This window comes from Podarcis raffonei, chromosome 11 (assembly GCF_027172205.1).
Source record: "Podarcis raffonei isolate rPodRaf1 chromosome 11, rPodRaf1.pri, whole genome shotgun sequence".
Classification (NCBI taxonomy): Eukaryota; Metazoa; Chordata; class Lepidosauria; order Squamata; family Lacertidae; genus Podarcis; species Podarcis raffonei.
The window spans coordinates 17,000,635-17,023,386 of NC_070612.1; the positions used below are offsets into that span (position 1 = coordinate 17,000,635).

Genomic DNA, 22,752 nt, shown 5'->3' on the forward strand with positions numbered 1-22,752 from the left:
AGATGCAGATTGTGTATAGATAAATACAATGATATTTGGAATGCATTTATTAAAAAATATAAAGCTGTGTTACTAGTTTTACATTAGTTTGCATAACTGTATTACTTATATACTCATATTTTGTATTGTATTACAATTTCATGTATTTTTTTCTTTTTCTTTTTATAATAATAATAATAATAATAATAATAATAATAATAATAATAATAATAATTTATTATTTGTACCCCGCCCATCTGGCTGGGTTTCCCCAGCCACTCTGGGCGGCTTCCAGCAAAGATGAAAGATACAATAAAATGTCACATATTAAAAACTTCCCTGAACAGGGCTGCCTTCAGATGTCTTCTGAATGTCAGGTAGATGTTTATCACTTTGACATCTGATGGGAGGGCGTTCCACAGGGCGGGCGCCACTACTGAGAAGGCCCTCTGCCTGGTTCCCTGTAACTTGGCCTCCCGCAGTGAGGGAACCGCCAGAAGGCCCTTGGAGCTGGACCTCAGTGTCCGGGCAGAACGATGGGGGAGGAGACGCTTCTTCAGATATACTGGACCGAGGCCGTTTAGGGCTTTAAAGGTCAGCACCAACACTTTGAATTGTGCTCGGAAACGTACTGGGAGCCAATGTAGGTCTTTCAAGACCGGTGTTATATGGTCTCGGCGGCCGCTCCCAGTCACCAGTCTAGCTGCTGCATTCTGGATTAGTTGTAGTTTCCGGGTCACCTTCAAAGGTAGCCCCACGTAGAGCGCATTGCAGTAGTCCAAGCGGGAGATAACCAGAGCATGTACCACTCTGGCGAGACAGTCTGCAGGCAGATAGGGTCTCAGCCTACGTACCAGATGGCTATTTCCGCATTTCATGAGTGCATACAAGCATTCTTTGTATAAGGACTCTACCGTGCAAATGTATGACCAAGGCATCATTCTGTACTTATGCAAATAGTGCCCATCACGAATACATAAGAAACCAGCCTACTTACCGGATTAATGTGCTTGTTCATCTTCAGATTTTTCACGGGGGGCCTGCCAAATCAGATGACTACCTAGAAAGGAGGAGGGAAAGCTTTTTGAATGTTTATGTTTAAGTCAAAGAACTTCATTTTCTTTTCAAAAGTAGATGGGACTGGTGGCAGGGGAGAAACTCCATGGGCTTATATAAAGCTTTGTTGATTTATGATGTGCAATGATTTGTCCCTTAGAGGAAAACAAAAACACCCCAAGGCTGCAATCCTACACTAATCTACTAGGAGTAAGCCCCAGGACCCTCACTGGAGCTTACTTCTGAGTAGACAGATACAGGATTACACTATATTTTGTTTAGTTTCCTCTTTATAATGGGAAAGAAGAGAAAAACTGAAATAGAGGAAACCGTGAGATTTATGTGTGCGTTTTAGCTCCTTGACTTTATGAAAGGCAATTTCATTTTATATACAAAACACAGGGACCATAAAATTTACAATCCAGATATTTCTGAACATTCCTATTGAATTCACTCAGACTTTTCTGGCACAAACCATATGTGAAGTTCACTTAAAGGACTTGACTTAACAACAACAAAAATTTAATTATTTATACTCCTCCTATCTGGCTGGGTTTCCCCATTTCACAATAGTCACATTGATTGCAAATGGCGAAGATTTGCAAAGCATCATTTGAAATGACATAATTAGATAGACAGACAGATATAGGGCACTCCCAGAAAATATGTTTATTGAGCATTCATCCTGATGTGATGGGAAGGAAGTTAGGTGACAATGGCTATTTGATGAGCATTCACTCCTACATGTTGACGTGGCATCAAAGCAGTAATTGTCCCATGCTTCTCCGTGCCTTTTTCTGTCACTTTCCTTATTGCAAAAAGTCTGCTCTTTGGAGGAATCGGGTTTTTTACACTGGAGATTTCATTGTGCAACTTGAATTTGCTAGTATGGAATCGAGTCCTGTCCGAAAACAGTGACAGTCTGGAAATGGCCTTAGAGATTAGAAATGAATGGAAAATGGAGCAAAATAAATACAGTGGTACCTCAGGTTAAGTACTTAATTCGTTCTGGAGGTCTGTTCTTAACCTGAAACTGTTCTGAACCTAAAGCACCACTTTAGCTAATGGGGCCTCCTGCTGCTGCCACTGCACAATTTCTGTTCTCATCCTGAAGCAAAGTTCTTAACCCGAGGTAATATTTATGGGTTAGCGGAGTCTGTAACCTGAAGCGTATGTAACCTGAGGTACCACTGTACAGTGGTACCTCGGGTTACATACGCTTCAGGTTACACACGCTTCAGGTTACAGACTCCGCTAACCCAGAAATAGTGCTTCAGGATAAGAACTTTGCTTCAGGATGAGAACAGAAATCGTGCTCTGGCGGCAGCAGGAGGCCCCATTAGCTAAAGTGGTGCTTCAGGTTAAGAACAGTTTCAGGTTAAGAACGGACCTCTGAAACGAATTAAGTACGTAACCCGAGGTACCACTGCATAGATATATCGCTGGCTCATGAATGCAACTGGGTATTCACATGGCCATGGCTTACAATTTTCACTGTTCTTTTATTACACAAAGATTCCACTTAACACACACACATGCAAGGACTCGTATCCTTAATCCCGTTTCACTTCAAATGCAGTGCACTCTCCTGTCCTCTAGAGGGCTCATGCGCACCGGAAAGGCTCAATGTGTGCCACCCCCTGCCCAGCCGAGTCCTTGCCAGGTGCAAAGTTATAGTTACCATGCAGCAAGCAATTAATGCACAGGTTGGGTTAGGAAACACACCTACCCCTATTCATTCTATGGCAATGGCCACTTGTCATAGCAAGAACTTCTCCCTGATCTGTTTCCACAGCTGGTATTTGCGACAGGCACAATGTTGGTCTACAGCAACAGGCTACTTCGTTTGGGGATCACAGGGGAACTCCCTCTTCCCAGTGCTCAGAAAATGACAGCTCTCTGCTGACCTCTTTCTTCCTATGACCTACACCCCCCTTGAAGCGATAAGCCTTCTCTCTTTTTCCATGCACAAGTAAGTTACCAGTGCAAGGGTCAGTGGCTAGAGAAAGGGCAAAGAGTGCATTGGGAAACGGCTGAGATCTTTCAGCCATTACACTAGAACATTATTCATATCAAGACGAGTTTTTATAACCACCCCGGACACTCTACGCAAACCATATAAGGCCAGGGTTGGGAAACTCAAACAATAAGTTACCAGATCTCAGTGTGTTTAGCACCCCTGCAATAAACTTGGTGGTAAGGATAAGAAATCCAGCTTTTCGCCCAAAATGTACAACACACTGCAAAACCGGGTTAGTTGACAGAAGCACCTTGTGCGTGCAAGTCTTGTGTGTGCAGCGAGCCTCTTTGTGTATAGTAGATGCAATAAAAATGGAATATGATAAGCTGTGTTTATGTTATGACAAAAGCTTGAGCAATCTCGCCTGATGTAGCCCGAGCTGAAAGATTATGCGATACAGAGTTCAAAAAAACAACTTAGGGACATAAGAAAACCCTGCTGGATCAGGCCAGTGACCTATCTAGTTCAGATTTCTGTTGTCATGGACTGGCGGCATGCAGCTGCTGGGGAACCCCCAAGGGAAGACAGCGCAGAGCCAGGGGGTGGTGGGACGACGATGAGCGGTTAGGGGTAGAAAAGGGAGAAGACTGGGAGAAGGTGTGATGGGAGCTGAAGAGGCAACAGGGCAAAGGAAGCAGCAGCAGCAGGTGCACCCTACACCAGTGGTTTTCAACCAGTGTGCTGTGGCACCCTGGGGTGCCTTGAATGATAGACAGGGGTGCCGTGGGCAACACTGGCCTCTGTCCCTTTCCTCCTCTCCCTCCTCTGAAGCTCAGAGACCAAGGGTGGCTGCTGAGAGGACTCCCAAGGAGAGGGGAAGCTGAGGGAACACTTCACATGGGAGCGTGTTCGCAAAAGGGTGAGAGGCTGCCAGCTTTGCATGCAAGGGGTCCTGAGCCCCGCAGGGGTGCTGCAGAATGAATGTAGTTGGTCAAGGGAGCCTTGGACTAACCTCTGCCCTACACCCACCATACTGTTCCTTGTGTTTCCGAGCACAATTCAAAGTGTTGGTGCTGACCTTTAAAGCCCTAAACGGCCTCAGTCCAGTATACCTGAAGGAGCATCTCCACCTCCATCGTTCTACCTGGACACTGAGGTCCAGTCCTGAGGGCCTTCTGGCAGTTCCCTCGCTGTGAGAAGCCAGGTTACAGGGAACCAGGCAGAGGGCCTTCTCAGTAGTGGCACCCATGTGTGGAATGCCCTCCCACCAGATGTCAAAGAGAAAAATAACTACCAAACCTTTAGAAGACATCTAAAGGCAGCCCTGTTTAGGAAAGCTTTTAATGTTTAATAGGTTATTGTATTTTAGTGTCCTGTTGGAAGCCGTCCAGAGTGGCTGGGGAAACCCAGCCAGATGGGCGGGGTAAAAATAATATATTATTATTATTATTATTATTATTATTATTATTATTATTATTATACTAGTTTGACCATTTAAAAGGGTAAGGAAGGGCTGTAGTTTAATGGTAGAGCATCTGCCTTGTCATAGGATCTTCAGGTAGGGCTGGGGAAACCTGGAGTGTTGCTGCCAATCAGTGTGGGGAAAATTGATCTAGATGGACTAATGGTATAAGGCAACTTGCTGTGATTAAGAACTTCAGAATGCCTTTCCCCCCTTCGTTAGCTTTTAACTGACTTTTCCCACCTCACTTTTCTCAGTGTCTGGCGAAGAAATCTATCGCCTGAGAAAGTTTACTATGCCATTATTATTTTTTTACAGCGGTACCTCGGGTTAAGTACTTAATTCGTTCCAGAGGTCAGTTCTTAACCTGAAGCACCACTTTAGCTAATGGGGTCTCCTGCTGCCGCGCCACCAGAGCATGATTTCTGTTCTCATCCTGAAGCAAAGTTCTTAACCCGAGGTACTATATCTGGGTTAGCGGAGTCTGTAACCTGAAGCGTGTGTAACCTGAGGTACCACTGTACAATAAAAACCTCACAAAAATAGTTAGATACATTTTCTTCTTCCCTTCCTCTTATTGCATTGTTCTGCAGTAAGGAACAGAACTGCCTCAGTGGGGGCAACTTACACAACCTAATCATATTGTAAGTCGTGTGCAATTTGCATGTTCAGTTCTGCTGGGGATGCATTTGCATAATTTAGCTGTCTAATGCCAACTTGCAGCAAACAGATCCATAAATGGCCAGCTATTCCTGCCGGCTATTTAAAAAGCCATTTTTGCACAATGACCTCCTGCCATGCCCAGCCTCATAAACTTTAGATTAGATCCAGAGGACTGAGAAAATATTGGAAGGGAGGGGGAAAGAGAGAGAAGGTAGGCTGTGAAAGACCAGGTGCCTTTTTACAAGCGCAAACATGCCCAGTTCTTAGCAACAGCCACCAGGCACATCTGACTGCTGTTTGCTCAAGCATTCCCTCCCTTAAGTGGATCTCTGTATGAAAGCCTCCCTCTATTTTGCTATTAAAAAATTAAATCCAATCCAAGTATGCTTCAGGCTTGCAGTTCTGCAACAACAAGAGAGCTGTTCTTCAGCAGTACTGAATTAAGCGACTGCCAGACCATTTGAAGGGGAGGTGGATGTTTCGGTTTTTAAAAAAATCTTCATGTAAGAAGTTGCCAAGCTCAAACTCCTACAGAGGGGCTATTATATATTTAAAGATTACTTAGGAGGAGTGCTGGTACTGGTGTACAAGGCCTGATGTAGCTTAGGACCAAGGTACCTAAAATATTGTCTCACCCCTCATATACTCAGTTGATCATGGCACTCTCCATCTCATCTGGAGGTCCGTTCTGTATGGCGTAGGAATTGGGCTTTTAGTGTGGAGTCACCTGCCTTTTGGAATCCCTTCCCACTACACATTAGACAGCTGTCGTCTCTGTTGACTTTTTGGCAGCTGCTGAAGATCTTCCTCTTTTAAGAAACCTTGTAAGTGGAGATATTTATCCCAGTCTGCATCTGTATTAGACAATATATATATTTGGAACTATTTTTTTAACTTTTTATATATACAATTGTTTTCAAGTTTTTGCATCATTTTTAAATATGGAATAGTTTTAGTTGTTTTAGACACAGCACTATTTTTTTAAAATTGTTTTTACAGTTTCCTTGTTCTTTGGTTTTCACTGTTTCATAACTGTGTATTCTATTGTTGCAATCTTTTCTGGGGCCATATGATAAAGGTCAGGCAAGATACCAAACAAAGTGATGTTCATTTCGAAGTCTCCACAGTCGTACTTTTGCAGTTGCCTGAGAACAAACCAGACATTACAAGGTTTATTTATATTTAACAAATTTCTGATCCAGTTGTTTTTTTAAAGAAAGATGCTTCAATAAGCAGCCTGTGATCCCCAGCAATTGAAATTCAGAGGCATATGACCTCTAAAACTGGAGACGATACAGCCATCATGACACTGGAGGTTATAAAATCACCATGACTAGCAGCCATTCATAGTCTTATCTGCCATGATGTTATCGAATCATCTTTCAAAGCTATCTAAGATGGTGGCTGTCACCAACTACATCTCATGGTAGCAAATTCCATCATGTTGTGCGATGTGCTTCCTCTTAAATTTCCTCTAGGAACTAAAGAGACCAAAGGAGAAAATGAATGATGGTAGAATGGAGAAATCCAAGGTTTCAAGTTTGCTTTTTAAGCAGGTTCAGTGGTCTGGCTTGTGGTCTTTTCAGTAATGTGAAGAATAACAGCAAATCACTCTTGCAGGACTGAGTGTCCACGACTCGTCCCATTTACTCCTCAGGACTTATTGCTGAGACGTTTCCCTCTTTGAACTCAAACCTCAACCCAGCAAATATGCTCAATGAACTTTGGTTGAGAAGGTGTTTATGGAAGTTTTATAAACTTTGCCATAGCGATTGGTGAGGCCAAAGTCTAAAGGACACAGAAAATATTGCTAGTGGGAAAGGCTCTCCTCTCGAGTTATGGGTTCAAGTAAAATGCAGAGTTGTAGCCAAAGGCCACAGTAAACCACAGCTGAATATCTGAATGAACACAGGTGTCTACAAAATGAACACATCCCCTGGGAGTTACATGTGATGCTTTTGTGACATGCAGATTGTTCCTAACAGTGAGATTACAAAAGGCTGTAATCTTAAATAGAAAGGCAGGGATGGGTAGAAACAGTTTGAAAGAGGAGGGGTTTTTAAAAAGCTGCTCCGGGGAAAGGAGTTGGTGGACCTGTCCCAAGGTGAAAGACTTCTGGGAAAAGATTTATAATGAATTGAAAAAAATGTTGAAATATAAACCAGAAGCCCTTCTTCTTGGAATAATGGGTCTGGAATTGCCCAAGAAAGATGTTAAATTATTTTTGTATGCCACAACTGCTGCTCGAATTTTACTAGCTAAAAAGTGGAAAACGCAAGAACTACCAACTGTAGAAGAATGGCAGATGAAGATGATGGATTTTTCAGAACTAGCCAACCTAACCGGAAGAGTCCACGACCAGAAGGAGGAGGAGTATCGGGAAGAATGGACAAAATTTAATGATTATTTAGTTAAATACGTTAAGTTAAACTAATTCGAAAAAGCTTGCAGGTACTAATCGGCTTAGGATTCTACATAAGTTAAGTGATGAATTAATATGTTTAATACCGAATTGAAAAGATAAAATGATGTTAAGTGACTAAGTTAAGTTTATAAGAACTCTGATTTGGAAAACTGTTAAAAGGAAATGCATTGAAATTCAACCAAGGGGAATGTTAACAATGTTAACAAGTGTAATTTTAATAAAGTTATGATGTTTGTTTGTTTGTCTGTTTATAATTTTGTGAAAACCAATAAAAAATTTTTTTGGGGAAAAAAGGAGTTGGGTTCCTCCTCGGCCTATAACAGCCTTCTGCTTCAGAATGCAACCTCCTCTGCACTTGCATTTTGAAAAAGATGAAGCATAAATTCCCTGCCAAACTATACCTGATGAAGGACACATGAATCTGTAGTTTCTCAACAGTTCACATTTTCCCACCTTTCATTTCCCCACATTTCCACATCTGATTGCAAATTCATTTTCTTTCTTTTTTTAAAAAAGTCACCATGAAAAGTCTCCAGCAGTGCAAATTTCTCCTCATATGTGATTTTTGTACAATACACAATCATTGCAAGCAATCACATATAATGTATTTTTTGACATTCTTTTCATGAATCTGTGCACTTTCCCACAATGCATACATTTTGATACGCACTACTTTGTTGGAGAACTGCCTTGCAAAATTCGGTGGGTTAAACCACAGCACCTAGGACCTGCCAATCAGAAGGCCGGTGGTTCAAATCCCCGCAACGGGGTGAGCTCCCGTTGCTCGGTCCCTGCTCCTGTCAACCTAGCAGTTCGAAAGCACGTCAAAGTGCAAGTAGATAAATAGGTACCACTCCGGCGGGAAGGTAAACGGCGTTTCTGTGCGCTGCTCTGGTTTGCCAGAAGCGGCTTAGTCATGCTGGCCACATGACCCGGAAGCTGTACGCCGGCTCCCTCGGCCAATAAAGCGAGATGAGCACCGCAACACCAGAGTCGGTCACGACTGGACCTAATGGTCAGAGGTCCCTTTACCTTTACCTTACTTTGTTGGAGAACTGAGTTGCAAAATTCAGAGAAGTCTGAATTTCAAAGGATGACCCTGTTTCAGTTTACATATTGTTTCAGGAAGGGTGAATTAAGTAGATTCATCTTTAAATGAGCACTGAACCAGCTCTCTCCACCATCCCTCCACTTGACTGAGCATTATTGGGCCTTTGTGAAGAACCTGCTGTGCTTAATCATAGGTCACACCTCAATTAAGCTACCAGCACCAGAAAAATGTTTGAGAGTTGTTCTGCATATCAAGCACTATCTACTTATCAACATAGTTTCTTGCAGTAATTTATGTAGAGGGATTACAGCAACGGCCATTAAAATTGAAAGGTATCCTTTTGTTTCCTAAGCCCCAAAGTCTATGAGACTAGCCTGGGCACCATTCCAGATAGGTAATAGAACACATAGCTATAAAAGGCAACTTTGCTAAACTCTGAAACTAAAACTGGTGAGGAGGCAGTCATGCAAGCAAATCAGAGGTGTGGGTTCAGTTTTTACAATAAAAACTACTTTTATATCACATGAAAAGGTCAGCTGCTTGTGTGTAATCCCTGGTTTAAAGAGCCTATATTCTGTTCTCGGTGGCACGCTTTCCTCCCCTGGCTGCGCACCTCCTCTATTATTAAGTCAAATAAAAGCTATTTTGACATCCAAGTTTTATTTCAGCATACAGCTGCATTTGGCCACAGTACTACACCGTGGTTTATGTATAGGAACAAGCTGCAGCCAGCTTAATCTTGCATGACAACCACCTCCCCTCTCCTTCTGTGATGGGGTTGGAAGCATTTCTTGATAAATCAGAGTTCAGCAATATGTACACACCCTAAACTGTGGTTAATATTAACTATGGTTTGCTGAAACAAGGTGGCTTCATAACCCAAGGCCTGAAGTTCCAATAAATAATAGTTAATTAAGGTCAAACACTGTTCAGCCAGGTTCAGACTTGTCATGGCAACCTGCAGTTAATTAAAAACAGAGGTGAAGACTACTGATTTCCTCCCTGGAGCCTCTGTGAACATTGCTGACATATGATTTGATAATTTAATACAAGCGCATCACTAGCAACCCTGCCAAAGCAGGAGACAGCATGAAAAATGTGCTGAAGACTGGATTAAAGTGACAAAATTCCACAGGGAGAGATATTGGAAGACACAGCAGACAGAGATTCTGTCATGCGGTATGAAGCGGAAAAATGTGCTGAAGACTAAATTAAAGTGACAATATTCCAAGGGCAGTGACTTAGAAAAAGATCTTGTCAACCTCCCCAAGACAATTCTTCAAATAACCTGGTGCAAAAAGTTATCGGATTTCAGCAGGACTTTAAAGGGTATACACCGGAACTGAAAGCACCACATAACATTAGCAGGCATAAATGGCATTGGAATTGGGCCCTAATAGCATCATGAGCACAAATAATAATGGATGCACAATAAAAAGGACACATGGAAAGGCTACATCACCTTGCCAACAAAGGTCCGTATAGTTAAAGCTATGGTTTTCCCAGCAGTGATGTATCGCAGTGAGAGCTGGACCATCAAGAAGGCTGATCGCCGAAGAATTGATGCTTTTGAATTATGGTGCTGGAGGAGACTCTTGAGAGTCCCATGGACTGCAAGAAGATGAAACCTCTCCATTCTGAAGGAAATCAGCCCTGAGTGCTCACTGGAAGGACAGATCGTGAAGCTGAGGCTCCAATACTTTGGCCACCTCATGAGAAGAAAAGACTCCCTGGAAATGACCCTGATGTTGGGAAAGATTGAGAGCACATGGTTGGATAGTGTTTTCAAAGCTACCAGCATGAGTCTGACCCAACTGCGGGAGGCAGTGGAAGACAGGAGTGTCTGGCGTGCTCTGGTCCATGGTGTCACGAAGAGTCGGACACGACTAAATGACCAAACAACAACAACAATGGAAGGGCTCCTGGAAGAGGTGTCCATGAGGGTTTGTTACATGCCCATATCTAATCATAGATTGTAAACTTGGAAGGGACCACAAGGGTCACCCAGTCCAACCCCCTGCAATGAGGGAATCTTTTTGCCCAGCGCAGGGCTCAGACCCATAACCCTGAGATTAAGAGTCTCATGCTCTACCAACTGAGCTATCCTGCATCTACCTTCATGCATAGATCTACCCACAGAATCAAGTCCCACTGTGTACAATGGGACTTCCTCCCCAGGTAAGGTGTGCAAAAGTTCACCCTTAGCTGAATTATTCTGCAGCCTCAGCTGAATTCTAATTATGTTGTTGAGGCAGACACAACTTCACCAGTGATTTCCTGTAAACAAGGCAGCTAGTCTCCAGAGGGACCTTCTTAAAAGACACTCCAGAACAGATGTGATGAATCTGTAATTCATGTGGAAATATCATGCTTCCAGGAGCCTTCCTGAAAGAGGGCTTGCTTTTACCAAAAACAGAACAGATCATGATATTCTTTGAGAAAACTGTGGACTGAGTAGAACAAGAACTTACAAAAATAACAATAACTACCTTTGGGCTGGGACGTGGGTGGCACTGTGGGTTAGACCACAGAGCCTAGGACTTGCTGATCAGAAGGTCGGCGGTTTGAATCCCCGCCATGGGGTGAGCTCCCGTTGCTCGGTCCCTGCTCCTGACAACCTAGCAGTTCGAAAGCACGTCAAAGTGCAAGTAGATAAATAGGTACCGCTCCGGTGGGAAGGTAAACGGCGTTTCCGTGCGCTGCTTTGGTTCGCCAGAAGCAGCTTAGTCATGTGGGTCACATGACCCGGAAGCTGTATGCCGGCTCCCTTGGCCAGTAAAGCGAGATGAGCGCCGCAACCCCAGAGTTGGTCACCACTGGACCTAATGGTCAGGGGTCCCTTTGCCTTTACTTTACCTTTGGGCTAGTGGGAAGCAAGGAACTATGGCCGCAACCAAATTATGGATTATTATTATTATTATTTTAAATCAAATAGAGTGTATCCACACAGCAGTTTTCTGTGGACTTTGCGCTGCTTGTGCTAAGATGTTTTCCTCAGCATCTGCATGACATTGCTGCCAATATAGTTCCTTCATTTAATTTGAAATTGCCTGTGGAAAGTCCAAAGCATTTAGTGCATTCTTTTTGGTGGGTGATGCTTCAACCTCTGTTGCTACACCCTTATTTCTGTTTGTTCCTTGCATGAGCAGATTTATGCAAGACTTGTAATAATAAAAACAAATGTTTGGGTCTGCTTGATGCTCTGAGTGTGTCGGGTGGTGGTGGGGATGCTATCTTTGTGTCAAACATTCTGCAGATTAAGATAATTCCTCTCCCCCGATTTCTCCAACTGACATTCAATTTCAACTGCAAACACCACAGAACTTGGGTGTGTTGCTGAGATGGAAATGGGAGTCACATTGGTCCTGACTGCTGAGCCTCTTCTCACTGTTTCCCCCAGCTTCTCTGAGAGTTTCCTTGCCTCTTCCCCGCTGAGCTGGGCTGTCTGATGATAATTGAAAGAGAAAAAAACATAAGGAAGAGGCAAGCATCTCTGTGCGGCAGGAAGCGGCATTGAAATCTCATGCTTTTTCTCTCCAGTGCTGCAGGGAACTCTAGAAGAGGTTTGAAAAAAAAGGCAAATAGAGGTTTGGGACGGAATGTATTCTCCTCCCCTCAATCAAATCCTGAGGTGCTTTCAATCGAAATTGCACGTCAGTTGAAAAAGGCTAGGATAAAGAAGCTATCTTAATTTGGCTTGGCACATGCACACCCAGTTAGTGAACTAAGCAACCCCCTTTGGTTTTTATTATTACAGATCTAGAATATCAGAGCTGTGGGGGGAAAATAATACTGTTAGCTAACTGTGATTGACAGGTAGGAGAAAATAATAATAATAATAATAATAATAATAATAATAATAATAATAATAATTTATTTATACCCTGTCCACCTGGCTGAACTTCCCCAGCCACTCTGGGCGGCTTCCAATAAAATATTAAAATACAGTAATGCATCAAACATTAAAAGCTTCCTTAAACAGGGCTGTCTTCAGATGTCTTCTAAAAGTCTTTTCTCTTTGACATCTGGTGGAAGGGCGTTCCACAGGGCAGATGCCACTACCAAGAAGGCCCTCTGCCTGGTTCCCTGAACTTGGCTTCTCGCAGTGAGGGAACCGCCAGAAGGCCCTCGGCGCTGGACCTCAGTGTCCGGGCAGAACGATGGGGGTGGAGACGCTCCTTCAGGTGTACTGGACTGAGGCCGTTTAGGGCTTTAAAAGTCAGCACCAACACTTTGAATTGTGCTCGGAAACGTACTGGGTATTTGTCAACAGCCAAAAATGAAAACAGAAAAATCAAATCTAAATAACCTGTTTGTGGGATTTTGTCCCCATGTGGACACAGCCCTAAACAAATTTCATCATGGGAATTAAACTGGCCCTGTTCTCTGCTGTTCCACTTACCTCAGGCTGATCCAGGCAAGAAATCTAGCAATTGCATGATAATACATGCAGTCTGTTTGCCAGTATGTCAGAAGCAACTGAGTTTATTGAATTAAGAGAGAATAAGACATTCTTTTCTCTTTCAGATCTCATAAGAGAATAATATAACAACCTTTTTAAAATGAAAAATGAATGGGAATTAAGGATAGTATATATTTATGGTAATTGTGCCAAACATTTCCTCCCCAGTATGGATGTTTCTTATTCCATTAATCTTACTTATGATACTTATTCCAACTGTGATATGTCTTTATGCTGACTGAGATTTATATGTTAAATTGTTTGTGTGCTAATTATTTCTCTTATTTAGTTCATTAAATTTATATACTACACGACTGTAAAGAAAAACCTCAAAGCAATTTACAAGATTATGATACATAAAACTCGTGGAACAGTAATTACAGTGGTACCTCGGGTTACAAATGCTTCAGTTACAAATGCCTCGGGTTACAAACTGCGCTAACCCAGAAGTTGTGGCTCTGGGTTGCAAATTTTGCCCCAGGATGAGAACAGAAATCACATGCCAACAGCGGGAGGCCGCATTAGCGAAAGTGCGCCTCAGGTTAAGAACGGTTTTGGGTTAAGAACAGACTTCCAGAAAGAATTAAGTTTATAACCCAGGGTATGACTGTAATTGTGTTCCCTGCTGCTCAATTTCTCCACCTGGGGTATAGCTGACCCTGTAAACATGCAGTTTGTTCCTGTGTCTTTGGAAAGGACCTGCCCTTCTAGACTGGACAGGGGGAGTTTCTGTAAAAGAGATCCTGTTCTACTGAGTCATTGGCTGGGCAGCATGTTAGCCCTGACCCTCTACATTTTCAAAAACTCCTTCAGGGCTGACTTTCTGGATAAACTCCTATGTCACCTCCAACAGTTCCTTATAGCGCAGTCTTGCAACTGTCTTGCCCGTTGCCTTCTTTGGCATATACATACTGAGTCACATTGAATACAGTCAAATAAATATTGTGAAATCCCATTTTTTTGTCCAAGAAAAGACATAAGGAATCATAAAGTTTCCCAAGGGATGTCAAGTAGAAATAACTCAGGGTTTTGTCAATGGTAATTCCTTCTAACTCAAGGATTACAATGCTTACATTGACAGGTCAACTAGGGTGAATCCATTTTCCTGAGAATGTCCTGGTTTTTACCTCAGGTTCATTAACTTGTGGGAACAGGCCCAGCTAACAACAACTACTGCCAAATATACAAACTGAATGAACTGGTAGGGAATAAGAAGGGGTGGGTGGGACGAAATACCATACCGCTAAACAGTCCTGATTTGAGTGGGACACCTTGGGATTACAGAAGCCATGTTGACTTCTCACTGGATCCCAGAATGTTCTGTTTTTTGGTCTTGCGCCACGATGCCGGATCAAAAGGCACTCGTGTTTTCGGCCAAAAGACGAATGAGAGGGCTAGACCAAAAAACTAGAATCCTGGTTTTAATCAGCAGGATGTTGGAGGGTATGAGATACTTCCTTCTAACCTCTTCTGGGTATACGGGGCAGATTTTATATGTAATTGGCCAAGCAATTTCAGGCCAAAGTAGACTGACCCAGTTTTGCTATTCTCTCCTTTACCCTCCTAGTTTTATGGTCATATAATAAAAGTATGCAAAGTGCAAACTTAGAGTTCACCCACATTTCCACTTGTCCCACAGCTTTTCCCTAGGAAAACCCATTGTTTACAATTGAGCTGGAACAAATACCTGCAGATTGTTCCGATTCAGCAGTAAACAGCGGGTTTTCCTGGGAAAAGTGGCGGTGCAAACGAAAAACCTTTACCAGGAAATAGGAAGAGATTCATGGCAGGCATCTCTTCTGCTTAATGGTCTTGGATTATTCAACTGGTTGGCAATACATTAACAGGCCATCATTGAGCAAAGGTTTTCATGGAAATTAGACATGATGTCCACAGATGCAGTAAACAGAAAGTTTCCACAGATTAAGACAGCTAGAGTGAAGCTCATAGATGACTTAATCCAACCCCCACTAATGAGATGCAACACATCTTTTGCAAAGGTTAATCTTACAATCAATTAAATTAGAGTTTCCCAAGCAGACCACAACAGGAATGACTGAAGTTATTCAATTCCACAGAAGCCTTTCACACAGTGCATGATGTTCTGGGATGGTGGAATGTCATAGGATCACAGAATCATAGAATTGATTCTGTGAAGCTGGAAATGTTTGAAATATGGCAGCCCTACTCAGCCAAAGCGTCCGAAACAGATGACCATCAAACCTCTGCTTAAAAACCTCCGCTGAAGGAGAATCCACAACCTCCTGAGAAAGTCCATTCCACTGTTGAACAGCTCTTAATGCCACAAAGTTCTTCCTAATGTTTAGTTGGGATCTCCTTTCGTGTAACTTGAAGCCATTGGTTCGAGTACTACTGGCTAATTTAGATCCATCACAATCTGCAACAAAACTGGCACCTAAGTAACAGACCAATGACAAACCTAGACAGCATCTTAAGAAGCAGAGACATCACCTTGCCAACAAAGGTTCGTATAGTTAAAGCTATGGTTTTCCCAGTAGTGATGTATGGAAGTGAGAGCTGGACCATAAAGAAGGCTGATCGCCGAAGAATGGATGCTTTTGCATTATGGTGCTGGAGGAGACTCTTGAGAGTCCCATGGACTGCAAGAAGATCAAACTTATCCATTCTTAAGGAAATCAGCTCTGAGTGCTCACTGGAAGGACAGATCGTGAAGCTGAGGCTCCAATACTTTGGCCACCTCATGAGAAGAGAAGACTCCCTGGAAAAGACCCTGATGTTGGGAAAGATGGAGGGCACAAGGAGAAGGGGACGACAGAGGACGAGATGGTTGGACAGTGTTCTCGAAGCTACAAACATGAGTTTGACCAAACTGTGGGAGGCAGTGGAAGACAGGAGCGCCTGGCGTGCTCTGGACCATGGGGTCACAAAGAGTCGGACACGACTAAATGACTAAACAACAACAAAGTAACAGACTCCTCTTGCTCATTAATTTTCCAATTCTTTAAGTAAAATGGAAATTCAGTGCAGGTCCTTTTTTTAAAAAGAAGGTGATTCTTTGAGTTAAAAACAGAGGGAAAAGATCGTCTTTTAAAAATGTTTGCTAAACAGGTTGCACTCATCCCTCTGCTTCAACCACTTTTGACCATCAACTTGCAATGCCATTTATTTTCTGTTTGCCATTCTCTCCCTGTAAATATAAGCTTTATTTATTTATTTCTTATGGGTGGGGAGGCAAATGTCTAATCTGAGGCTCATGGTTATGCTCCCGCCTCACGGACCACAAGCTACAATCTTTGTTTGTTCTTGATTACAGCTCCTGGATGAGGAGCCGAGAGCTTAATCCAAAACCTGGGTTTGGACAACATGCTAAGCCAAACCTTAGCATTTTTGCTCAGGCTGACTATTTCTCTTCTTTCCTCGCCTCACCTATAAAAATCCGTTTGTTCATTCAGTTGCTTATTCCCATAGCTCGATGAACCGCTCTTTTAAATGAAGAATTTCTTTTCCAATACAATGTCATCTCTAAGACTCTAATACACAAGGACACAGCAACAAAGCCAAACAAAGCCTCATTTTCTGAAAGGAATGTGGAAAAAGCACTCTAAACAAACCATGGAAAGCCATTAGCCCAGAGTCACAGGGCAGGCTAGATGGACCCACCAAGCGGCGATTCTGGCAGCCACACTGCAGAAGTGACAAAGATAGCATCGTTCCATGTTTGGCTTTGTTATATGTATGCAAAGGATGCTTGCAAGAAAATAATCCTTCCAGGAAGAAGGAATAAGCCTTCAGTTCCAAGAAATGTAGAAGGCAGTTACCAAATTATCCTCAGCAATTGCTCGTCACCTTAGACTGCTTCTTCTAAATTCAGGCTGTAAACAACTCATTAGTGGTTTTTTTTTTTGATGTTGCCGTTGTCAAACTTGCATCTCCTTTCAGTAGAAAGAGCAAATACCACTCAGTACCAACACGTGATGCTGAACCACATGGTGGTGGCAACCTCACAAATTATTTTATTGGTCTGGTTTGGCTTTCTGAGCCACTTAATGTATAATTTGATAACATACAAATTGCCTTGTTTGGAGCAGACCTCAACCTCCAGCATGCTGTTTCTAATTGCAGCAAAACAGATGTCTCTAGAACCAGGGTAGACAACAGGAAGACTTCCACATGCTTCAGACTCCAGCTCCTATCAGCTACAGGAAGTATGGCCGGTGCTCAGGGATGATGGGATTTCTGGGTGCACATGTTTATCGAGGGTGCATTTTGCTCCTCATCCTGGCCCTACCAGCCCCATACAGTGGTACCTCAGGTTACAGACGCTTCAGGTTACAGATGCTTCAGGTTACAGACTCCGCTAACCCAGAAATAGTACCTCAGGTTAAGAACTTTGCTTCAGGATGAGAACAGAAATCGTGCAGCAGCGGCGCGGTGGCAGCGGGAGGCCCCATTAGCTAGACTGGTACCTCAGGTTAAGAACAGTTTCAGGTTAAGAACGGACCTCCAGAACGAATTAAGTTCTTAACCCGAGGTACCACTGTACTGGTTTGCGAGTCCGATCCCACGCCCTAGGGTCACAAAGCAGTGTGGGGCTGGCAGGGGGTCAGCAGCATGACAGGGACTGGGCAGAGGAGGAATGGTGGAGACCCCAGCCTGACCCTTCCTGTTCAAAATTACAACAGGGGTTTGAGGGAGATCACAGCTCAGAGGCAGATGGGGGGAAAGCTAATGGGAGAGAAGGAGGAAGAAGCACCGGGGGCGGGGAGGACCGCTGACAGACACAGTGTCTTTAGAAAGCATTCCAGACCCCCCTCTCCCAGAACCCGGTGGGCATTGAAAGGAGGAGAGCAGAGAGCTCAGAGGCAGAGGGCACATCTCAGCAACTGTTGTCATGATGCATAATGGGAGAGAGCGAGGGGATGGAGACTCACTTGGAGCAACACCATTATTCCAAGAGGCCACATTGGTAAGAACAGGCATAGGCAAACTCGGCCCTCTAGATATTTAGGGACTACAATTCCCATCATCCCTGACCACTGGTCCTGTTAGCTAGGGATCATGGGAGTTGTAGTCCCAAAACATCTGGAAGGCTGAGTTTGCCTATGCCTGGGTAAGACAACTTTCCTTGTCTTATCCATTCCTGGCAACCTATCATGGAGGGTTGGATCCTCTGATGCCTGACACATGTATCCTTAAAATCAGATGGATTTGAATGGCATGTGCCTGCCCTGCTGCATTCTCCTCACATCGCCTGATGACAGGACAGCATGAGGAGAATGCAATAGCCATGCAGCCTTTGATTCCATCTTCGCAAAGTGAGGGCGAGGCTGAGGTCAGAGGGTGCATGGCTGTTGCGTGCTTCTCATGCCACCCTCCCCGAGCCGCTCTGAGAGGCTAGGATCATCTGAGAGGCTGGTCACACTGGTGGCAAGGGCTGGGCTGGTGCACCCTGCCTTCCTGGCGTGCACACATGCTCTCGCCCCCTGGGCACCATAAAGACATGCTCCACCACTGCCAGAGAAAGATTGGAAGAAATATGATGCAGTTTTGCTGCAAGAAACTAGTTGTCATCAGTTGTCTAGATGGGGCTTCCCAGGAGTGAGCAGGAAGAGCAGGCATAGGCAAACTCCGGCCCTCCAGATGTTTAGGACTACAATTCCCATCATCCTGTTAGCTAGGCATGATGGGAGTTGTAGTCTCAAAACATCTGGAGGGCTGGAGTTTGCCTATGCCTGAGGAAGAAGGAAAAAGCACCCAGGACCCAGCTATACAGCTGCAAATAAAACACTTTGAATGCGTTGTAAAGTGCAGTATACAATTGTGACACTAAATGTTAACTGTGAGCTGGAGCAGATTCAATGCATTTTTCAGAACAATTTTTTTAAAAAGCATTTTTCACAGCATTTTAAACATGTTTGTAGATTCCACCCAAGATCAGTAGAACAGAGTATTTAAAAAAAGATAAAAATAAATTGCCATCATCTTTGGCAAAAAGGAGCTTTAGCTTGGAAAGAAATTGAGCTAAAAGAACATCTTATTTCTTTCTATCACCGGAGCCTGTCGTCTTTCTGTTCTCAGGGCTGGCCCAAGACATTTTGGCACCTGAGGTGAACCACAAAACAGCAGATCGCCCAGATCTTCCAGCCAGGGAAGAAGGGGTGAGTGAAGATCCATATCAAAAACAATGGGGCGGGAATAATGATCTACATTGGGACCTGCCGCTCCTGTGGATCCAGCTGCCTGAGGCAGTTGCCTCACCTTGCGTCTGGTCCCATCTGTTCTGCTTCCTTTGAATCAGACATAAGTTGCTCTGAGCACTTTGGAGGAACACAAACCAGAAATATGGGCCAAAATCCCAAACAGGTGTGCTTCCAGTGTGGTGTAGTGGTTAAGAGCAGTAGACTTGTAGTCTGGTGAACTGGGTTCGCTTCCCCTCTCCTCCACATGCAGCTGCTGGGTGACCTTGGGCCAGTCACACTTCTCTGAAGTCTCTCAGCCCCACTCACCTCACAGAGCGTTTGTTGTGGGGGAGGAAGGGAAAGGAGATTGTTAGCCGCTTTGAGACCCCTTAGGGTAGTGATAAAGCGGGATATTAAATCCAAACTCCTCCTCCTCCTCCTCCTCCTCCTCTTCCCGTGGGCTTAAATACATCTATCTCTATTTCTATCTCTGCTGTGCCTGTCTGGAAAATCTGGCCTTTCTGTACATCATTCTGGATTTTATAGGGATTCATTTGCCTGTTTCTGCTTTTAGTGATTTTTTTTCACCGCTTAATGGTAGTATGGGAGTGATCCATACGTGCAAAGCTTTCATAATCCTGACACACAAACCTTAATTGTCCTTTGGGAAAGCCACTCAGTATCTCTGTGATTCACTTCCCCTTTCATAAAGTGAGTATTATAGTAGTACAGTCCTGTCTCAAATGATTAGGAAGGAGGTGACTTAATTTTAGGACCTTGGATGTCCTCCAGCCCAACCTTCAGAGGCGTCTTTCCCATAGGGCTTAATGGTTCGTTGCGCCAGGGCGCTGGCCTCTGAGGGACGCCCCAGCGAGTGGGGGAGAGGTGCGGCTTTGCCAGCAGCCTCCCCTTTCCCTGCACCTGCCAGCTGCGCCTTGCCAACCATATGGCTGGCAGGCATGCAACGCTCTCTTTCTCTCTCTCTTTCGCCCGCCCACCCTGTGGGAAGAGGGAGACAAGTGATGGTGAGCGGGAAGCAGAGCGCGAGGAGGAGGGAAGAAGAAGAAGAAGAAGAAGAAGAAGAAGAAGGAGGAGGAGGAGGAGGAGGAGGGAGGCGCCCCTCGACTTGCCCCCTTTCTTCCACCTCTAGCCAGCCTGCGGAGCCTCCGTGCTGGGTTTGCAGCCCTGCTTACAGGGTGCCCTTGCCCATCCTGTTCAGCTACATCTAGCCCTAGCCATGAGTAACAGCAGCTGCCGCCCTGGTTTCTCTCTCTCCCTGGAATCGTGCCCTATGTTTAATGTTACGGGCAACTCTATCCCGGGGAAGGGAAGCCTCCTTACTTCACTCTTCTTCTTCCTCTTCTTCCTCAGGGGTGGGCTCCTTCTCCGCCCCCCCCAACAAGGTCCCTAGGGGTTGTAAAGCACGCCAGATAATTTAGCACCAACCCCATTCATTCCAGCATCTGGCCATCACCCACTCATTCCAAGCCCTGCGAAAAATATCATCACCATTAATTACTACTACTACTACTACTACAGTGGTACCTCAGGTTACAGACACTTCAGGTTACAGACACTTCATGTTACAGACACTTCATGTTACAGACTCCGCTAACCCAGAAATAGAACCTCGGGTTAAGAACTTTGCTTCAGGATGAGAACAGAAATCGCGCAGAGGCAGCAGGAGGCCCCATTAGCTAAAGTGGTGCTTCAGATTAAGAACAGTTTAAGGTTAAGAACGGACCTCCAGAACGAATTAAGTACTTAACCTGAGGTACCACTGTACTACTACTGCTACTGCTACTAGTACTACTTCCCTCCACCCATCGATATCAGGGTGACTCACAGCCTGAAACTACATTACTAAGCACATGCTAAAAACTAGAACAAAGGCAAACCAAACCAAACCAGCAACAGCTCCTTCTCCCTTATTTGTGAAACAAGCCTGTTAATTGCCTATCCAACTAAGGGGGAAAAGGCACTGAAGGTTTTTGAAATCAATGCAAGCTAAAAAGCATTGCAGGGGGTTGGGCTGGATGACCCGCAGGGTCCCTTCCAATTCCATGTTTTTCTGAAAAACACACACACACAACCCAACTATGGTCCCTCTGCAGTCCTCACCTCAAGCAACTGTGTGTGAGACTTGCTCCCCAGAAAGTGTGCCTTGTCTTGATACCTGTGGTTTTTGGTCTCTCGTCAGCCCCCTCCCCCCCAATCTATTCACACTCCTTTCTCCCTAATCTCCAATATTACATTTTCCTCTGGTTGAGATTTAAAACAGAAAGCTCTAATTCCCAACTGTGTTTCTTGCTGCAGTCCTACTGTCTACTCAGAAACAAGGTCCTATTAGATTCAGCAGGGCTTACTCTCAGGTAAGTGCAGTTAGGGCTGCAGCCCTTTGTGACCCAAGTTTTGGGTCCTTTTTAGGTTCAGGGTGTCACTGCTTTACACCCACCCCCACAATATTTGAAAACGTCAGCTTTGTACTTAAACACTAATTGGCCGGGAACTTCATTGTCTGTTGTTCTCTAAATAAATTAATAAAGACACAAACTGGTGATTGCTTTAACTTTTTGATATGTGGTGATTTGAATCATGAGGATGAATTAGAAGAACTGCTGAGTCTTGAATGAGTCTTGCTTTGGAACTGAGGACTTCATCAGATTTTCTTCTGCCTCTTCATTTTATTTCATTTGTTCTAAGGGCTTGTTAGAGATGATAATGTGTAAGTGTGGTGTCAGCTCCCTAAAAAAAAGGTCAACTCCTCTGGGGAACCTTTCCTTAAAAAGGTCAACAACTTTGGGGTTCCCCCCCTTAAAAATGGTTGACAACTCTAGGAAAGGGGGGGGCGCCAGAGGGATCTTTGCACCACAGCACCGGATATGCTTAAGACGGCCCTGCCAAGCCTCCTTGCTCAGTACAGGATCTGCAATGTATGGCTATAACTACAGCATTTCTGACAGATGACGCTGCCTGTCCTCTGCTTAAATACTCCCAGCATAGGAGTGTTCACAGGTAGCCTGCTGTGTCCTTAATGTCAGGAGGTTTCGGCTCATGTTTCGCCAAAATTTGCTTCTCTAACCCACTGGTTCTAGTCCAGCAATAATAAGCAAGATACATGCTGTTTGCGTGTTTACCTATCCTGTGGCTGTGGTTGTGTGAAAGGGAAAGCGAGGCTGCATTTGATGGCCCTCCCCGTATCACATCTCACACCCAGCTTCCCATGTGTTAAGGTGAAGACCTGAAGAGGGGAGCATACACTACATTTGTAGGTTCCCCACATGATCTAGAACCCAGATAATGTTGAATGCCCAATTAGGGCTGCATCCCAGCAATGTAGGGATGCAGGTGGCGCTGTGGGTTAAACCACAGAGCCTAGGACTTGCCGATCAGAAGGTTGGCGGTTTGAATCCCCATGACGGGGTGAGCTCCCATTGCTCAGTCCCTGCTCCTGCAAACCTAGCAGTTCGAAAGCACATCAAAGTAGGTACCGCTCCGGCGGGAAGGTAAATGGCGTATCCGTGTGCTGCTCT

General features: G+C 44.3%; 1 protein-coding gene across 4 annotated transcripts in view; it reads right to left on the minus strand.

Moving 5' to 3' along the window:
* Positions 1 to 22,752, minus strand: part of PRLR (prolactin receptor) — a 114,680-nt gene that overhangs the window by 25,217 nt on the left and 66,711 nt on the right. For 2 of the 4 annotated variants that reach the window (XM_053408648.1, XM_053408647.1), the window contains exon 2: positions 977 to 1,039. The exons of the other annotated variants lie outside the window; for them this stretch is intronic. The gene's annotated coding sequence lies outside the window, so the exon portion shown is untranslated. The remainder of the gene's footprint in view (positions 1 to 976; positions 1,040 to 22,752) is intronic. 4 annotated transcript variants of the gene reach the window in all.